General features: G+C 40.7%; 1 pseudogene; it reads right to left on the reverse strand.

Annotated features, from left to right (window-relative positions):
- Positions 1–8525: 8525 nt before the first annotated feature.
- LOC138756685 (GTP-binding protein Rit2-like) overlaps positions 8526–21956 on the reverse strand; it is a 275459-nt pseudogene continuing 262028 nt past the window's right edge.

A 21956-nucleotide genomic window follows, 5' to 3' on the forward strand; every position in this document is an offset into this window, starting at 1 on the left:
AAGAATTTATCAATCTCTGCCTTAAATACACCCAATGAACTGAGCTGCACAATGGCCTATGGCAGCAAATTCCACACGTTTACCACCCTCTGGCTGAAGAAATTCCTATGCATCTCTGTTCTAAGTAGATGTCCTTCAATCCTGAAGTTATGACCGATTTTCCTAGACTCTCCTACCATGAGAAACAACTTTTCTATATCTGTCTTGTTCATGCCTTTCAGCATTCAAAATGTTTCAATGAGATTCTCCCTCATTCTCCTAAATTCCAATGTGTACATACCAAGAGCTGTCAAATACTCATATCACAACCCTTTCATTCCTGGGGTCATCCTTGTGAACCTCCTCTGAGCTGTCTCCATAGTCAGTATGTCCTTTCTCAAATGAGGAGCCCAAAACTGCTCATAGTAGAACCATAGAACCAAAGAAAGCTACAGCACAGAAAACAGTCTAGTTAGCATCAACCATTGTTCCACAACTTCCAAGAACCTGCTCCCATTCCATAACCCTACAGTCCTCTCTCATCCATGTATTTATCCAATTCATTCTAAAAACTCAAGATTGAATCCACAGACACCACATCTGATGTCAGCCCATTCTACACTTCCACCACTCTCTGGGTGAAGAAGTTCTCCCTAATGTTCCCCCTAAACCTTTCCCCTTTCACCCTAAAACCATGTATTTATCTTTCTTAATCTTAGTGGAAAGACCCTACTTGCATTTACTCTGTCCATACCCTTCATAATTTTGTAAACCTCTATCAAATCTCCCCTTATTCTTCTTCATTTCAACGAATAAAGTCCTAACCTGTTTAATCTTTCCCTGTAACTCAACTCCTGAAAACCTGTCAACATTTTAGTAAATCTTCTCTGCACTCTTTCAATCTTATATCATTCCTGTAGCTTAGTGACCAGAACAGCACACAATATTCCAAATTTTTCCTCACCAAAGTCTTGTATAACTTCAACATAACATCCCAACTCCTAGAGTCAATACTTTGATTTATAAAGGCCAAGATAGCAAAATGTTTCTTTACAACCCTGCGCACCAATGATGCCACATTCAGGGAACAATGTACCTGTAACCACAGGTCTCTTTGCTCTTCCGCACTCCTCAGTGCCCTACCATTTACAGTGTACGTCCTTCCTTGATTTGCTCTTCCAAAATGAAATACCTCACACTTGTCTGCATTAAATTCCATAATCCATTTACTGGCCCATTCTCCCAGTTGGTCCAGATCCCTCTGCAAGCTTTGAAAATCTTCCTTACTGTCCACTCTACCTCCTACCTTAGTGTCATCAGCAAACTTGCTGATCCAAAATACCACATTATTATTGAGATCATTGATATAGACAACAAACAGGAATGGTCCCAACACAGATACCTGAGGCACACCACTAGTCATATGCCTCCAGTCTCAGAAGCAACCACCCACTAACACTCTGTTTTCTCCCACACAGCTAATTTTGAATCCAGTTTGCAACCCCTCTATGTATACCTAGTGCCTTAACCTTCTGAACTATCCTCCCATGTGGGACCTTGTTGAAGGCCTCACTAAAGTCCATGTAGACAACATCAACAGCCTTTCTTCATCTACCTTCTTGGTAACTTCCTTGAAGAACTCTACAAGATTTGTTAAACATGACCTACCACGTACAAACCTGTGTTGCTGTCCTTAATCAGCCCATGACTGATCAAATACATACATATCGTATCTCTCAGAACTCCTTCCAATAAATTATCAACTACTGTTGTCAGGCTCACTGGTCTATAGTTACCTGGTTTACTTTTGGAACCTTTCTTAAACAGCAGGTCAACATGAGCTACTCTCCTGTGGTTTCTTCTTCTTCTTTGGCTTGGCTTCGCGGATGAAGATTTATGGAGGGGGTAAAAGTCCACGTCAGCTGCAGGCTTGTTTGTGGCTGACAAGTCCGATGTGGGACAGGCAGACACGGTTGCAGCGGCTGCAGGGGAAAATTGGTTGGTTGGGGTTGAGTGTTGGGTTTTTCCTCCTTTGCCTTTTGTCAGTGAGGTGGGCTCTGCGGTCTTCTTCAAAGGAGGTTGCTGCCCGCCAAACTGTGAGGCGCCAAGATGCACGGTTTGAGGCGATATCAGCCCACTGGCGGTGGTCAATGTGGCAGGCACCAAGAGATTTCTTTAGGCAGTCCTTGTACCTCTTCTTTGGTGCACCTCTGTCACGGTGGCCAGTGGAGAGCTCGCCATATAACACGATCTTGGGAAGGCGATGGTCCTCCATTCTGGAGACGTGACCCACCCAGCACAGCTGGATCTTCAGCAGCGTGGACTCGATGCTGTCGACCTCTGCCATCTCGAGTACTTCAACGTTAGGGATGAAAGCGCTCCAATGGATGTTGAGGATGGAGCGGAGACAACGCTGGTGGAAGCGTTCTAGGAGCCGTAGGTGATGCCGGTAGAGGACCCATGATTCGGAGCCGAACAGGAGTGTGGGTATGACAACGGCTCTGTATACGCTTATCTTTGTGAGGTTTTTCAGTTGGTTGTTTTTCCAGACTCTTGTGTAGTCTTCCAAAGGCGCTATTTACCTTGGCGAGTCTGTTGTCGATCTCATTGTCGATCCTTGCATCTGATGAAATGGTGCAGCCGAGATAGGTAAACTGGTTGACCGTTTTGAGTTTTGTGTGCCCGATGGAGATGTGGGGGGGCTGGTAGTCATGGTGGAGAGCTGGCTGATGGAGGACCTCAGTTTTCTTCAGGCTGACTTCCAGGCCAAACATTTTGGCAGTTTCCGCAAAGCAGGACGTCAAGCGCTGAAGAGCTGGCTCTGAATGGGCAACTAAAGCGGCATCGTCTGCAAAGAGTAGTTCACGGACAAGTTTCTCTTGTGTCTTGGTGTGAGCTTGCAGGCGCCTCAGATTGAAGAGACTGCCATCCGTGCGGTACCGGATGTAAACAGCGTCTTCATTGTTGGGGTCTTTCATGGCTTGGTTCTGCATCATGCTGAAGAAGATTGAAAAGAGGGTTGGTGCGAGAACACAGCCTTGCTTCACGCCATTGTTAATGGGTAGGACATGTTGAATATATCCATCAGGGCCCCTGCAATTTTAATGCTTGTCTCCCTCAAGGTCTGAGGAAATATCATATCCAGCCCAGGGGATTGGTCTACCTTTATTCGCTGTAAGGCAGCAATCACCTCCTCCTCCTTAATCTCCATATGCTTAATGACACTTCCATGACACTATGCCAGTTTCCTGAGTAAATACTGATGCAAAAAACAATCTTTTAAAGATCTTCCCCATTTCATGAGGCTCCACACATAGTTGACCACACTAATCCTCTAGTGGATCAATTTTTTTTTCCCCTTGTTATCTTCTTACTCTTAATATACTTGTAGAAACTCTTCAGATTTACCTTCACATTATCTGCCAAAGCAACATCATGCCTTCTTTTTTGCTTTCCTGATTTCTTTCTTTAGTATCATCTTAATTTTTTTTAATACTCTGCAAGTATATAATTTTCTCCTTGTTGCCTATACAGGTTATACACCTCTCTCTTCTTAATCATATCACCAATATCCCTTGATCAGGTTCTATATTCCTGTTAATTTTGCCTATAATCGTGGGAGGAACATGCAAACTCTGCACCCTCAATATTTTGTCTTTGAAGGTCTTCCACTTGCCATATGTATCCTTGCCAGAGAACAGTTTATTCTAATCGATTCTTCCGAGATCCTTTCTCATTTCCACAAAATTGACCTTTCTCCAATTTAGAACCTCAACTTGAGGACCAGACCTATCCTTATCCATAAGTAACCTGAACCTAATGACATTATTGTCACTGGATCTAAAATGCTCACCTACAGACTTCTGGCACCTGACCTGCCTGGTTCCCTAATAGGAGATCAAGTATTGCATCTGCTCCTGTTGGTACCTCTACATATTGATTTAGAAAACTTTCCTGTACACATTTGACAAACTTCAAGCCATCAGTCCTTTTACAGGGTGGAACTCCCATTCAATATGTGGAAAGTTAAAATCTCCTACCACTACAACTTACTGTTTCTTACAATGGTCTGCTATCCCCTGACATATTTGTGCCTCCAATTCTCTTGGACTATTGGGTGATCTATAATACAAGCCTATTAGTGTGCTCATGCCATTCCCGTTCCTTAGCTCCACCCATATAGCCTCTGTAGGCAAGTCCATAGTGCTGTCCTGTCTAAGCACAGCAGTGATATTTTCCCTGACTAGCAATGCCACTCCTCCCCCTTTCATCCGTACCCCTCTATCACATCTGAAACATCCAAACCCAGAATATTGAGGTGCCATTTCTGCCCCTTCAGCAACCAAGTCTCACTAATAACATCATAATCCCATGTGCAAATCTACAGCTTATGCTCATCTGCCTTACTGACAATACTCTTCACTTTGAAATAGATACATCTGAGATTATTTCTATCATGTGCAAACCTCTGCTTTCTGCCTTTACATGTAGTCCTTGCATGACCCTTATTATCTTCCACTATCTGCTCTATCACTCTGCGGCTCCTCCCCCTGTGCATCTAGTACTCCCCAGTGCCTTATAAAGCCTCAACATCACATTCTTGTGCTTGAATTTCATTCCTTTTTAAATCCCAGTGGCCATACTTCATGAGGAGTTTAAAGAGATTTGGTATGTCTCCAATAGAGTCTTGCATTCTGGCTGGATCGGTCAATGCACAGGACAGGAAAAGACTACAGAGAGTTGTAACTCGGCCAGCACTATTATGAGCATCTGTCATCACTTCATCAAGGACATCTACAAGAGGTGGTGTCATAAGAAAGCAGCTTCTATCTTTAAGGTACTCACAACTCAAGCCATGCCCTCTTCACACTGGAAGGATGTACAGTAGCCGGAAAACAAACACTCAGTAGCACTAATACACCTTCCTCCTCTCTGCCATCAGATTTCAGAATGGAGAATGAACCATAGACACAACCTCACTCTCTCCTCTTTTGCACAAATTTATTTATTTTTGAAATGCAAGTTCTATCAATATTTGCACCTTTAATGCCATTGCAAAAGATCAAATTTTGTAACATGTTCATGACAATAATTCTGATTCTGATTCTCAATAACTTTTGAGAACTAGTGCATAATAAGTTGATAGATATTTCACAGACTTGAACTGCAAAATTCTGCTGGGGTCGTACTTATGGGATCATAATTTAAAAAAAAAACAAATTCAACTCACATACTTTCTGGTCCCACCCTGCCTCCTGTTGGCACTCCATGTTTGCTCTGTCCTTTTTTGTTCTGTTATTAAGACTTTCTCCACAGGTGCTTTTGAGATGCCTCCCCTCCTCCTTCAGAGTTAACAAAAGTCTGCATCTCATTTATTTCACACATTTTTGCTTTCAGTGCTTTTCCTCCAGGACAGATTTGTCCTGAGACTTCTCTTTCTCGCAACACAAACCTTCTGCAAAGTGGAGGTAGACTACTTCAATATCTGTGGAACATAATTAAAATGTCTGCCTGTTCCTGATCTATTTCTTTTATGACCTAGGTTTGGAAACCATGGGGTCTTTCAGATTTGTCCCAGTATTAATGCCTGTCATTAATCCATTAACAATTTAAACATATCTACCAGTGTTCTCACCAGACAGATTGCTAACTTTTCCTTGGACAATGCTGTCTCGTCCTATTTAAACTTTACATGTTTGTTATTTTTTTTATTGATCATTATAATTCTGTAGGCATCTACCATAAATTGGCTCCAAGTTTCCTTATTACACTGTTGCTCACAATGTAATATACAAATTAATCTCTTATGAGCTATGGTTGCACTAACATTTTATGTCTATATACCCTTAAAAAGATCCTTTAGATACAAAACACACTTCAGAGCAATATTTACAACCATCTGATTTATAGACAAAATGCACAGAATTAATTCATGTTAAACCTCCAATAGTAGCAAAGGAGTAAGAGGAGAAAAGTATTAAGGCAATAGTTCTCATGGCATTGAAAGTGATTCACTGGAAGACTGATGGCAGAATTGTTGATTAACAACAGTAAATATTGCTAAATGCAACAGAATATCTGGATTGCTGAATGTACAGCTTAATTTTAAATATAAAAGGGCCTTCAAAATTGCTATTTTCAATGATTTCTAATAGTTCGCCACATTAGAAATTTTGATAAATATTCCAATAATTCTTCCTGCAATTAAATAAGATTAAATGACTTCACACAACTTATTTTAGCAGAATATAACTAAAATATTCAATTAACTGACTCTGACCTTCACAGTCATAGCATGTGCACTTCTGCTTGGGTGATAAAGGTTCATGAAAGAAGAGATGCACTTTTTGCATGGTTTCAATGAATATGCAATTATGGTAATAGATGTGGTTTTACAGATAGATTGGCTCTTTTATTAATGAGCATATCACTCAAAAAATGCAACCAATTGCAGTACTCCATGTGATGCCTGTGAAAATATTTGAAATTCAAGAAGGCAAGAGAGTTTTATTTTCCTGATCAATACTGCACTTACAATGCAAACTTTATTTCCAGGTCCGATGTTTATCAAGAATCCTCGAGGGACAATTGTAAAATGTACCCTAATACAGGAAATAAATACATCATCCAAATTTGTGACAGTTAAAATGCTACAGGAACTAAACAGGTAATCACATATTCCATTAACAAATTCATTCACATGAAACCAGCTCTTAAATTTTAATTTTAAAAAATTAAATCCAATTTTTAAAAACAAAATTAGACATACCGCACGGTGACAGGTCTTTCTGGCTTATGAGCACCCAATTACACCCAACTAATCTACAAATGTTTTGAATGGTGGGAGGAAACCTGAACACGTGGGGAAAACCCACGCAGACCCAGAAAGAATGATCAAATGCCTTACAGTCAGCGGGGGATTCGAACCCCCGTCCCAATCGCTAGCACTGTAACAGGATTGCATGAATCACTTCAAAAACTGTGCCACTGTTGTGGCAATATGCAGTATTGATCTCTCACTAGCAGGATCGGATTTGAAATTCAGTAGACCTAGCCAAAATTATTTTTTTAACTAACTTAATAAATATGAATTTTTTTTTACATGTATGTAATTGGTGCAAGTGTGAAATATAATAAAAATAGTGTTAATGTACCAAACATGGGTCCAAAACAGATTTCTTAAGCTATTGCATGGGATGATTGGAGGATAAAAATATTAATGCACAAATACTTCAAAGAAAATTATCATGGATTCTAATACAACATAAATCTGACACTTTCTGAAATTTCCACAATATACAAAGGCTATTAAATGATGGTTTTTTTTATGCTTTCCAACTGTTGTCATTATTTACTTTTTTTTGAAAAACTCGCAACTGGTATTTTATTGACATATTGACAATGTGATATTGTTTCACTCCAGTGGGAATTCTGTAGAAAGTAAATATAAAACTCAGTTTTAAAACTGTGAGACAGATGCCATTGCCATTTATGGAAATGATGTTGAAGCCGTGGAAATGAATCAAAGGAAACTTCCAAGGATATTGGCAAGATTGGGGACATAGGTAACGAGCAAAGTCTGGCTAAGATGAGGTTTCTTTTCAATCGAGCAGACTTAATTGACAACTGTGACAGCTGGAGCCAAGGTGAAATAGGAAGCATCTCTCTCCTTTATCGGTGAGTTAATAACAAAGAGTCATAGATTTATGGTAGCTGGTAGAAAGACCGCAGAGGTCTTTTGTTTTACCCAGCGAATAGTAAGGGCTGGGGTTTATTGTCCAAAAGAGTGGTGGAGTCAGAGATTAAGCAGATCAGAAGATGTGATCATATTTTTAAATATGTCATGATGAATACATCAATGTCTGCAATGTGTGAGACAATGGACTGAGGATTGGGAATTGGTAATGGGTTGATATGGCCACGAGCTAATCAATTACCTGGTGTCACAAAAAAACAGAAGTGACCAACATCAATTTAATCCAAGGCATAAGGCCTGTCTTAAAATTCATAAGATTCCAATTTATAGTTCATTTACTAAATGGAATACCATATTTGAATGTATCAAATTTTAATTGTATCAGGCTTATATTGCAGAACATTAAAGGTGTACTAATTATCTATTTACGGCACTATAAATTTATAAAAAAAATCAAAGACTTCCAACAATGTAAACATTCATAAAACTATATTAAAATTCAAAGTTTCTCTTGCAGTTGTTATTGGTATTTTGAGGATTATTCACAAGATCAAGCTGAATTCCATTTGATTTATAAAAGGTTCTTTCTTCCAAGCACATCAACCATTCTATGTAATGAAGATTGGCTACACATAGTTGTAAATGAGTCAGAATGAAACTTGCTTATGACATGGATGTCTAAAACACAGAACATTTCAGGAGCTAGGCTGCATTTCAAGGTATCAAAACACATCTTCTAAAATTAATGAAACAAATCAAATAACAGAATTTCTTTTGTTATACCTAATGCACCAATTTAGGATAACAACCAGCCATGCCTACTCCTTTCAGAAGAGAGGATAAATATCTATCATGTTATGTTTTCCCTTTTCTTCTTGAATGAACTTTTTAAAACTTTCTCCAAATACAGCCATTCCTTTTCATCTTCTTTTCAGCAGATGGTAAAACTGCCTTCCTTCGGATTTCTTGAGCCATGCCATAAAAGACGTCATCTATATAGAGGAGCAAGGCAGCTGAAGTCTCAAAAAAAAAATAATGGGGAATTATATACTCTTGTTAAGGCCACACCCTCCTCCTGGGGAACCTTGGAAAAAAAGTCTGTGGATAATATGAAATACATCGAAAATCAACAAAATCCTGGTGCTATCTAACTGAAAATCCCAACAATAAATAACAGACAGGCTGATACATTAAGGTAATAAGACTTGCAATGAGAGCATCTCCCAGGCAACTTCCATTTTCATCAGCTTGCTAGATTTCATGACAAATATGTAACTAAAAACTCAGATAAAATAACTTTGATTATTTAGCATTCCAGGTAATCACAAATTAATACTTTCAATGTGTCAAATAAAAGGCTGCCCTCTTATTCTTTCTTTGTGCCAATTTTAAATGTTTTTGTTTACTATATTTTTGAACTTGATCTTTTTAAAACCAGATTTTCACAGTGTTTTGACTGTTGACCAATAGTTTTCCGGACCATTTTTCTTAATCAGTTGAAAATCCAAAATGCAATGATTGACATAGGTCATATCTGACAAATGTTATCAAATGTCTCAGGATTATCCAACTTGACAGTGGTTGACTCCATCTTCCACCTCCCTTCCATCAAGGACAAAGCCTAATGCAAAAATTAAATCATCACTGAAAGCTGTACAAAATATTTGACGCAGGAACGAGTATTTAATCAGGTAGGTTGGGACAGAACGGTCTCGCCTATAAAATAATGAAAAACACTTATGAGGCAAATGAGCTGTGCTGCTTGGCCATCTGTCAAACATTCAAAGTGTTGAATATTTCTGAATATCCCTGAAAATTAATTAACAATGTTGCTTAAAAAATAAAATATAACATTTAAATACTTTAGAACACTAGAAACAAATAATTGAATTATATAAAATTTGTACAAATTATTAGGCTATTTTGAGATTAAGAAAGAGATGGTGCTGGGACTTTGAAGAGCTTAAAAGTGGATAAGCCCCAGGGACATGATGGGCAACATTCAAGTTTCTTGAAAGAGGTAAGCAAGGAGATTGCTGGGGCTTTGATGAAGAAATTTGCATCCTTATTAGCAACAGGCGAGGTTTGAGAAGTTTGGAGAGTAGCCAACAAAGAAGAAACTAGGGATAGTTGGGTAGATCAGCTGGTAAAGAGAACTTGAGGCACGTTGACCATAAATCAAAGTAATAAGTAGATGAGATGTTATGTTGAAGTCCCATTTCTGAACTCACGAGCACCTAGCATCTTGGAGACTTGATAGAGATATACAAAATTATGATGGGTATAGAGTAAATAAAAGTAGAATTTTTTCCACTGAGGTTAGGTAAGATAAAAACTAGAGAACATGGGTTAAGGGTGAAAGGAGAACAGTAGAGGAAACTTCTTCATGTGGAGTAGTGGGGAATGAGCTGCTAGCTGAATTGGTGGATGCAGGCATATTTTGACATTTAAGAAAAATTTGGACATGTACATGGATGAGAGGGGTATGGTCCAGTTACAGATCAGCGGGATGCAGCAAAACAACAGTTCATCCCAATCTAGAAGGGCTGAAGGTCCTGTGTGCCACATTGTTCTAGGATTAATCCAGGAAATTATAGGCCAGTGAGCCTCACGTCAGTGGTAGAGAAAACATTGGAGAGCATACCAAGGGAAAATAGTTGTGCACATTTGGAAAGGAATGGTCTGATTAGTCAGCATAGCTTTACCTGAAGCAGATCACGTCTTACCAATTTGGTTGATTTTTTTTGAGGAGGTGACAGAGGTAGTTAACAAAGGTAAAGTGATGGATGTTGTCCACGTGGACGCTGGTTTTTAATAGATGTGGGTTGGTCCAATGGAGGCATTGGTGAAGTTTGACACTAATCTCCTCTTTCACTGGGAGAACACGTCAATGAAAGCGTCAATGAAGATTTGGAGTTTGGACACATTCCAGGCTGGAGCCTAAAACTGTGTTTGCATAGTTGTGCAGCTAGTAGAGCTGCTGCTTTACATTATCAGAGGCCCAGGCTCACTGCTGACCTCAGGTAGTGTCTGTGTGGAGTTTGCATGTTCATCCTGTGACCACCTGTGTTCATTTTGAGTCTTCTGCTTTCATCAAACCATAGGGCAACTGTAAATTGATTCAGTAGAATCCGAGGGGAGTTGGGAATGTGGGGAGATTAAAAATGGGATTAAATAGGATTATCAAAACTAGGTGGTTAGTGATCAGTGTGGACTCTGTGCTGGAAGCAGAGCCAGGTTGGAGCAGATGCAATATCTTTGTTTATACCTCAGGGTAAGAAGATAATTTCTGAAAAATTGCTATTGATGTAAATTTTTGATCACATTTTTCGATGCTCCAGGGAATAGAGAACGAACCTGTTTAATCTTTGCCTGTAACTCAGTTCCTGAAGTCCAGGCAACATTCTAGTAAATCTTCTCTGCACACTTTCTATTTTATTAATATCATTCTCATTATTAGATGACCCAAGCAGCATGCAATACTCCAAATTTGGCCTCACAAATGTCTTATATAACTTTACCAAATCATCTTAAGTACTTTATTCCATACTATGAAGGCCAATATGCCAGAAGCTCTCTTTACAACCCTATCTACCTGTGAAGCCACTTTCAGGGAATTATGTATTTCTTTTCCCAGATCCCTCTGTTCTACGCACTCTTCAGTGTCATATCATTTACCATGTATGTCCTTTCTTGATATGTCCACCCAAAATGCAACATTTGCCTGCATTAAATTTCATCTGCCATTTCTCAACCCATTTTTCCAGCTGGTCCAAAATCATGACATCCCTGCATATTTTCCTTACTTCCCTCAACTCTGTTCCAGTTTCCTGAGTGAATACCCATTTAAAAACTCCCCCATCCCTTTGGCTTCATACATAGTCAACCAATCTGATCTTGTCCCTTGATATTCTTTTGCTATTAATATAGCTCTAGAAAACCTTAGGAATTTCCTTTTAACCTTCTTGATTTCTTCGAGATTTTTCTTGCACTTTTCATAGCTGTACCTCATTTGCTCCATGATATCTTTACCTGCTAAACACCTCTCACTTCTTCTGAGCCAGATCCCCAAAATCCCTCAAAAATCAAGGTTCTCTATGCCTGCTAATCTTGCCTATAATCCTGACAGGAATATTCAAACTCTGCACTTTCTAAATTTCACCTTTGAAGATCCTGCACTTACCTTGCACATCCTTGCCAAAAACAATTTACAAAAACCACACATTCTAGATCCTTTCTAAGTTCCTCAAATTTGGCCTTTATCCAATTTAGAAACTCAACCCAGGCCCAGACCTATCCTTCTCCATAATCAACTTGAAACTAATGGCATTATGATGACCGGACCCAAAAATGTTCCCTTACACATACTTCTGTGACCTTCCCGGTCTCATTGCTGAAAAGGAAATCCAATATTGCAGAGCATCCAGTTGTTACCTCAATATATTGGCTTAGAAATCTTTCCTGAACACATTTGACAAACTCCAAGTCATCCAGCCCTTTTACTGCATGGAAGTCCCAGTCAATATGTGGAAAGTTAAAATGTCCTACTATTCTGACCTTATGTTTCTTGAAGTTATCTGCTTTCTCTACAGATTTGCTGCTCCAATGCTAATTGATCATTTGGTAGTCTATAATACATCACTATTAATGTGGTAATACCGTTCCCGTTCCTCAGCTTCACCTATATGGCTTCAGTAATCGAGCCCTCTGGTCTGTCCTGCCTGAGCACAGCTGGGATGTTATCCCTGATGGGCAATGCCATTCCTCCCCCTTTCATCCACCCCCACCAACCCCTCCCACCACATCTGTTCTATCACATCTGAAGTAACAGAAACTAAGAACATTGACCTGCCAGTCCTACTTCTCCTGCGACCAAGTTTCATTAATGGCCAGAATGTCATAATCTCATGTACCATTCCATGCTAATCTAAGATCATCTGCCTTTTCTAAAATACTCATTGCAGAGAAATAGATGCACCTGTGAGCATTTCCACGATGTACAACCCATTGACTTATATTCAATTTTCACATCATCATTTCCTTCCTCCTCTGCTCTGGCACATTGGTTCCCATCCCCCTTCAAATCTAGCTTAAACCCCATGGAGCACCATTAGCAAATCTTCCCATAAGGATAGGAGTCTCACTCTAGTACTGATACAAACCATCCTGGCAGACTGGTCCCACCTTCCATGGAAGAGAGCCCAATAATCCATAACCTGAAGCCCGCCCGCCCACCCTCCCGCCCTCCCTCCCTCCCTCCCTCCCTCCCTCTTTAGCCATGTGTTAAGCTGCATTATCTTCCCTATTTCTAACATCACTGATACATGGCATGGGGAGGAATTCTGAAATCACAATCCTTGAGGTCCTGTCCTTCAATCTAGCACCTAACTCTCTGAACCTTCCTTTAAGGGCCTCCTCACCCTTCCCTACATGGACCAAGTTAGCCCCTATTTCCTATCACTACAGCTCACCTCTTCTCCCTTCCCTCCTTAGCGACAAGACCAAACTTCATACCAGAGACCTGATCACTGGATTGTCCCTGGTAGTTCATTTACACCCTCTCAGCCACCCCCCCCCCCCCCAACAACAGTATAAAAATAGTATACGTTATTAAATGGAATGTCTTCTTGGGGTCCCCAGTCTTGACTGCTTGTTCCCTTTCCCTCTTCTTACTTTCATCTGTCTATCATCTCTTGCCTCCTAGGTGTGATAGCTTCCTTGTAACTCCTGTCTATCATCCACTCTGCCTTCTGAATGATCAAGAGTTCATCCAACTCCAGCTCCAATCAATTTGTCAGAAGCTGCAGCTGGATGCACTATGATGAAGTTGTCAGGGATACTACTGGCTTCCCTGACAACCCACATTCTGCAAGAGGAGCATTCTCATGCCCTGGCTGCCATTCCTAGTGTCTACGACTAGAGGAAAAAAAAAATGAAATATAAAATCTTCCCTTACCTGTGCCCACAAGCTGAAATCCTTTTTGTTTCATGAATAAGATGGCCTTATTTTGTACCACCACCTCAGCCCCTATTCACCAAAGCTCCTTGAGCCAAAGCCTTAAATCTGACTCAGTCCACTCTGGTGATGTCTGCTCTATCAGTGACTGCTTTGCTTCACAGTTCCTCACTTTTATAATGATTTTTGGGTCACCTGACCTCAATTGCACAATCAGCTGCTATCTGTTAAATCATATAACCATTTAACAATATAACAATTACAACACAGAAACAGGCAATCTCAGCCATTCTAGACTGCACTGAACCAAGTACTCTCCTCTAGTCCCATCTACCTGCACCTTGCCCATAACCCTCCATTCCCCTCCCATCCATATACCTATCCAATTTTTCCTTAAATGACTAATGGACCCTGTTGCCACTACTTCTCCCAGAAGCCCATTCCATACAGCCACCACGTTCTGAGTGAAGAAGTTCCCCTTATGTTACTTCTAAACCTTTGCCCCTTAACTCTTAACTCATGTTCTCTTGTATCAATCTATCCTACCCTCAAGGGAAAAAGCCTATCCACATTAACTCTATCTATCTCCCTCATAATCTTAAATACCTCTATCAAATCACCCCTCAACCTTCTACGCTCCAAGAAATAAAGACCTAATCTGCACAATCTTTCTTGGTAATCTAGATTCTGAAACCCAAGTAACATTTTCCTAAATCTTCTCTGCACTTTCTCTACATTGTTGATATCCTTCCTATAATTTGGTGTCCAGAACTGCACACAGCATTCCAAATTTGGCCTCACCAATGCCTTGATCAGTCTCAACATCATTTCCCAACTTTTGTATTTTATGCTTTGATTTAAAAAGGCCAGCATACTAAAAGATTTCTTCATCATCCTATCCACATGCGATTCTACCTTTAAGGAATGATGAACCATTATTCCTTGATCTTTCTGTTCCACTGCATTCTACAATGCCCTCCCATGTACTACGTATGTCCTGTTTTGATTATTCCCTCCAAAATGAAGCACTTCACACTATCAGCATTAAACTCCATCTGCCATCTTTCAGCCCACTTTTCTAAGCAGTCCAAATCCTTTTGAAATCTTTGAAAACCTTCTTCATTATCCACAATTCCACCTATTTTTGTATCATCCACATATTTACTAATCTAATTTACCACCCCATCATCCAGATCATTAATGTAAATGATAAACAGCAAGGAACCCAACCCTGAGTCACATCGCTTGTTACTGGCCTCCAGCTTGACAAATAGTTATCCACTACGACTCTCTGGCATCTCCCTTCCAGCTACTGTTAAATCCATCTGACTATCTCAAAGTTAATACCTAGCGCCTGAACCTTCCTAGCAAACCTTCCATGCAAAACCTTATTGAAGGTCTTACTGAAATGCATATAGACAACATCACTCCTTTTCAATCCTTTCTGAGGTTTGACCATACTTTTTGCGTCCCTCTCTTTTCAAACCTTTTTGGAATTTTGTACACATGTTCAGATTATGGTTGTCCAATTAATGATTACTCCCAGAAAACTTCTTGGATTAAGTTTCTCTGTTGGCACATTCTCATGGGGAGTCTGCTGGAGTGGATGGGATGTTGGGATTCATTGATAATCCCTATGTCTACATCAATTTTTCTGTCAAACTTCTCACAAGCCTGATTCATCTAGTCCATTTGGAGACTGAGAGAGACATCAACCTATTATGTATGCCAGACATATTGCTATGTTCTCAGGTGTGTATTGACTCATTCAGTTGCTGTGATTGATATTCCATGGAGCTGGTCAATCTTTCCCAAGAAAGAGAAACATATTGCAGTGTGCAGTGAAAAGCTAACCAGAATCTCACAGATTTTCACCTGCCTCAAAATAATTATCCACTTCACTAATGACTCCCTCAGTAAAGGAACCTGTGTCCAGCTGAGCAGAACTTGAAAAGGTATACATTCTCCAAAAGGATAGTATAGAAGTATAGAAAAAGGATGAGGGAATCTCATTGAAACATTCTGAGTATAGAAAGGGCTGGATTGCGTGTACATGGATAATTTGTTTTCAGTAGTGAGACAGTCTGGGACCAGAGGCACAGCCTCAAAATAAATGACATCCTTTTAGAACATAGGTGATGCAATGTTTCTTCAGGTATGGGACTATGGATTTGTGGAATTTGTTGTCACCGCCACTGAGGAGGCTGTCATTGGGTACAGCATACTTAAACCAGAGGTTGATAGGTTCTTGATCAGCAAGGGTGTCAAAGGTTATGAGGAGAAGACAAGAAAATGGAGGTGAGAGAAAAAAAACCAAAATCAGCCATGATCTGAATGCCATAGCCGACATAATGGGCTGAATGGCCTAATTCTGCTCCTACTTCTTGTAGTGTTATGGTATAAATTCTAAATATCTCTTTGACTCCCAACCAAGTATCTGAGCTGCTACATGGCAAGAATGAAACTTATAACAGTGGACCCTCAAAAGGAATAATTTCCCAATCAGGAATAGTTGTTAGACTGCTTCCGTGACATGTTTAGATGGCTAAAAAATAGATGAATAAGTAATTAAAAGAATATTGCATCCCAAAATTATGAATCTGATCATTGTTCAACTGATGTTGAAATTGGTATAATGTGAGTCTGTGATATTTAATTTTGTGGTCACGTACCTATTATATTCTGTCTTCTGCCACACTGAGGCTTTGGTATGGCAAGGACCACATTGGTCCTTGCTCTGCAATTGCCAGTGGAGAAATCTGTGAATATCTATTTCTTCATCATTTCTCCCTTATGTGCTCTCTCTGCCCTGAGAAAGATAAGATTTTAGACAATTGTATTCATCCAATCAGTGCAGTCAATTTTGAAGCAATAGCAAGGGTTGTGAAATTGCATGATTAGACAAAGATGTGAGGAAGTGTCCAGAAAACCAAATGACCTGTTTAAAATGGAGGTGAGTGAAGAAAGATGTTGGACATGAGATGATGTTTGATATATTAAACCGGATGGTAAAGTCTCTTTCTGACCTTTCAAGACAAGGTTAAATCATAAAATCACTTCTCATATTGAATCTATCATCCATACTCCTAATGCTCACCCTTTGGACAATCTCTGACTATGCTTGTTTTTGTTTACAGCAAACGGTAGTTATTCCCCTCCCGTTGCAGAGAGAAAAAAAGCTCTCCATCTGCACTCAACAATATATTATGCAACTTATAATTAAACCAAGGAATGATCCATGACAAATCTGAATCCAAAATGTGTTCTATTTAACACTAAGCTCCTAACATCAGTAAATTTCATCCATGGTTGAAACTGAAAACTTGCTGAGATTTCATTATGTTCACTTGCACTACTTCCATTGCTCAGAATTTGAACCATTTGCTTCACGGAATTTTAGCTTGGTGCCAAAAGCACCTTATTTGCGTAATCATTTTGATGACTTCTTGAAAGATTACTCTTGGGATTCATCATCAAACTGATTCATTTGAGTAGCTATTTTGAAATAGTGTGAGATCAAATTATGCTTCATAACCAAGCCTTTCCAAAGAAAATGACTGTTGTAAACAGAATATGCATTAAATGGTAGACTATTGAGATGTGCAGAGCAACAAAGGGATTTAGGAGTTGTGGTAAATAGTACCTTCAAGGCTGATACTCAGGTAGATGGTGTGGTGAAGAAGGCATTTGGAATGTTGGCCTTCATAAATCGGAGTATTGAATTCAAGAGTAGGGAGGTTATGATGAAATTGTACAAGGCATTGGTGAGGCCAAATTTGGAGTACTGGTATAGTTTTGGTCACCAAATTATAGGAAAGATATAAACAAAATAGAGAGAGTGCAGAAAAGGTTCACGAGAATGTTGACAGAATTTCAAGGTTAGAGTTACAGGGAAAGGTTGTGCAGACTGGAGCTTTTTTCTCTGGAGCGTAGAAGATTGAGAGGGGACTTGATAGAGGTGTTTAAGATTTTAAAAGGGACAGACAGAGTAAACGTGGATAGGCTTTTTCAATTAAGAGTGGGGGAGATTCAAACTAGAGGGCATGGTTTAAGATTGAAGGGGGAAAATTATAAGGGGAACATGAGGGGAAATTTCTTTACGCAAAGGGTGGTAGGGATGTGGAATGAGCTTCCGACAGATGTGGTTGAGGAGGGATCATTGGTTACATTTAAGGAAAGACATGGATAGGAGAAGACTGGAGGACTGGAGGGGTATGGACCGGGTGCTGGTCAGTGGGACTTGGAGGGTGGGGATTTGTTACGGCATAGACTAGTAGGGCCGAACTGGCCTGTTCTGTGCTGTAAGTGGTTATATGGTTTTTGGTTATATGGTTATATGGTTTAGGTGAATGTTAGGTGAAATCTGAGAAGAATAAAATGTGACGTGCAATTCACAAACATGCTGGAGAAACACAGCAGGTCTCGCAGAATTCTCTGGAAGTAAAGGGTGACTAACATTTTGAGCCTGGGCCCTTTGTCAGGTATAAGCAAAAACATGCTTATGCCAAAATAAAATAGGAGGGGGAGTGGGAGGTAAAAGGGGAGAAGGAGGAGAGGAGAGGAGAAAAGGGAGTGAGGGTGAGGAGAGGAAGGGCCAAGGAGTGGGAGTACAGGGAAGAAGTAGATACAGGTTGGGGGGCTAGAAGAGAAAAAAATGCTGTTCAATGATGGGAGGAGGGTAGGGAAGGGAATGGTGCGGAGAGCTAGAGAAAAAGAGACAGAGGGATACTGAAAGAGAGAGATTAGGGGGAGGGTGTTAATGGAAATTGAAAAGTCAATATTAATGCCATCCTGTATCTCTTCCCCAAAAGGTGCAGCTGAAATATGCTGTGTGCAGTGTGGAAGGGGTCCTCAATGATTTTGTGCACCTTCTTCAGACAGCAATCCTGATAAATCATGTCGGGAGGGGGGGGGGAATAGGAAGGAGTCTCCAATTATCCTCTCTGCCACTCTTATGGTCGTATGGATTGATCTTCGATCCATTTCTCTACAGCAACCATATCACACTGTGATGCAGCTGGCCAGGATGCTCTTGATAGAACACCTATAGAAGGTTGACATAATGGTGGCTGGTAGCTTTGTCTGCTTCAGTCTTCTCAGGAAGTGTAGCTGCTGTTGTACCTTCCTGATAAGTGAAGAGATGTTTAATGTCTATGTTAGGTCACTAGTTACGTGAACTCCAAGGAACTTGGTGGTCTACATTCTCACTACTACAGAGTTGTTGATTTGTAGTGGAGGGTGGCTGTTCCTGGTCCTCCTGAAGTCCATGATCATCTCCTTCGTCTTGTCCAAATTGATACTCAGGTTCTTATTCTCGTGTCATTTAATGAGATTTTCCACCTTTTCTCTGTAGTGCAAAATATTGTTGTTGCTGATGAGTCCACCTACTGTTGTATCATCTACAAACTCAATGACACTGTTGAAGCTGGATCTGGCGATGCAGTCATGGGTCAGTAGCATGAACTGGAGCGGGCTGAGCATGCAGCTTTGAGTTGCACTGGTGCTCAGGATTACGGTGCTCAACATTCCGCTATCGACTCAGGCAGACTGTTAGGAAGTCCAGGATCCAGTTACAGAGAGGGGTGTTGAATCTCATTGAGAACAGCTTCTTGATCTGCATCTGGGGAATGATCATATTAAATGCTGAGCTGGTTAATGAACAACAGCTTGACATATAAGGCATCATTCTTCAGCTGGGCCAGGATGGACTGAAGCCACTATAACATCGACTGTGGAAAGGTTTCTTCTATAGGTAAACTGAAATGGATCCAGTGTCTCTGGCAACTTCAATCACACCGACCTGAAAATGGTCTTATTACCATGTCAACAGTATGTGACATTGCCACCAGAGGAGATAACACCTTTGAATCGGTGTACACCAACATTCCTGGTGCATGCAAGGCTGCACCTTGCCCCTACCTTGGTTACTCAGATTACTTTTCTGTTCTGCAAATGATAGCATACAGACTGCAGGTAAAGCAAACTTGGTCAGATCGCAGGGAAATCAGGACATGGCCATGGTGGGGGGGGGGGGGGGGGGAGGTGGTTGGGGATGGGGGGAGGGGCACACCAGTGCTGCAAGGCTACTTTTAGACCACAGAGTGGAGCAGTTTCAAAGAAGCAGCCACCTACAACAGTACACGAGCTCAATGACTGGCCAGATCAGCAAGTGCATTGAGGATTTCACTGAGATCAAATGCTTCACTACTCAGGCTAACCAGAAACCTTGCAGAGGTTCAGGCCTTTCTCAGACCTCGTGATGTTGCCTTCAGGACAAGATGTAGGATGACACTAAGATTAGCTAGGGATAAACTCTCCCATGCAATCCAGAAGGGAAAGTGGGGGGTCCACATGGAAAATCCATGAACAGTTATGTGGATACCAGTGACATGAGACACAAGTATAAATCTAATTTGTTTTGAAGTAAGCAATGTGTGCAGAATGTCCAAATCATACCCTAGATGTGAAATTATTCTTTGCAGAGGAAGCAGTGCAAAGAAATTCAAATATACTCTAGAATAATGTCAAAAGAGACTGCACAATTTCTCAAACACATTTTTTCCAATCTTACTCTGAATAGCTGCATCTCACTCCCAACAGATTGCCCGAGGAATGGAGCTAATCTTCAGAATTAAAGGGTAACTATGCAGCTGTAGTAATCACACCCCACAACCAAGATTACCCAAACTCAGTAGCTGAGCTGCAATACACAGGTGGTAATTGTGTCTGCACGTGCTTAAAGGCTCCAAAACATCATTAGGTTTTTTTCACTATAACAGATGGGAATGGGCCTCACACTTAACCTCAGTAAGATAAAGGAGCCCTTCACTAATCTGCCCCCCCTGTTGTAGACTGCCTTCCACGGGTGACTCTGGAATAAAGTGGATAATTTCTCATATCTCAAGAGCCAGCAAATGGGATAACTACTGTTACAGCAAACAAGAAAGAAGCATAGTCAGAGGTTGTCCAAAGGGTTAGTTAGCATCAGGACTATGAAAGACAATCTTAGATTCAGTGTGGGAAGTGATTCATGATTTAATCTAGTCATGAAAGATTTCACTTCCAATCACATCAGGTTTAGCACATCAAACCTCATCTCATCTCCACCTACTCTGCAACATCTTTCCTCACTCACTTACACTTTAGGCAAACCATTTGTTTTTCTATCCACTTCCTCATATATCCATCCATGCATTATCATGCAATTTCACAACTCTCATTGCAGGCAGAGATCACAGAATAGTAGGGATAACAGATGAGGGTTGGGCTTGATTGCATTCGGTTGTGGTTAATGATCATGAAGCATACGCTACTGGTTGCTCACCTTTTTCTGTGATTTGGGATAGTACTGCTCCTAGAACCACTGGCAAAGCATCCACAGCTAGTGTAACTTCTTTATGAGGGTCGTAGTGGATCAGCACCTCATGGTTGGTGCATGGAGTATGTGTAGGATTTGTATCCCATTCTCGTTTCCTCTGTTGTGTATGCACTCACACAATTAAGACTCAGAGTCGGATGCTTTCTTAACCTGGCTACTGACACACAGGGTTTTATATATATAAATATATATATATATATATATATATAGAAGGGTGACATCATGCCATGGGCATCATGATGTCCAGCAGAGGGTGGGCTTATACCCAATGAACCCCCTGCTCAGATCTCTCTTTCCCTTCCTCCAGCTCCCTATCCCCTTCCCTTCCTTCTCCTCTCAGAGCTATCTTTCTTAGCCCTCTGACATCTACCCCTATAATTTCTCACTTTCTTTCTCTTCTACCCTCTCCCATTAGCATCCACCTATTAGCTCTTGGCCTGTACTCCTCCCCTTCAACCTTTATATGGGTATCTACTTGAATTTTGTCACTCTTAAAGATGGTCTCAGGCATGAAATATTGATGGCCTTGTGTTTCTATAGATGCTTCATGGCCTGCTTTGTTCCTCTAGCTCTGTTTGATACTGTAGCAGCCCGCGAACCAAGTTGTGACCCAGCCCACATAATGGCCAACAAATGTAGCGATCGCAAGGCCCCCCAAGGGATCAATGGCCATTGTCCCACGTGATCTCTCGCACTGTAGGAAACAGCGAGCAATGGCGGGAATGCTGGCTAGTCGGAGGCAAGTGTTGCGATGATGTCTCTCCTGACATCAGAGGCAGGGAGTAAATATAAACAGAGCTGGCAGAGCAATAAATCCGTCTTCACCCTCGACTCGAGTGTGCATGTATCATTCTTACTCCACACTTTGTGGTAGCACTGACACTACAATGGTGAGCCTAAAAGGTCCAATTGGCAGATGACGGACTAAAGCAACTCTCCATGTGGTC

The sequence above is a fragment of the Narcine bancroftii genome, chromosome 3, assembly GCF_036971445.1.
Source record: "Narcine bancroftii isolate sNarBan1 chromosome 3, sNarBan1.hap1, whole genome shotgun sequence".
In the NCBI taxonomy this organism is placed as follows: domain Eukaryota; kingdom Metazoa; phylum Chordata; class Chondrichthyes; order Torpediniformes; family Narcinidae; genus Narcine; species Narcine bancroftii.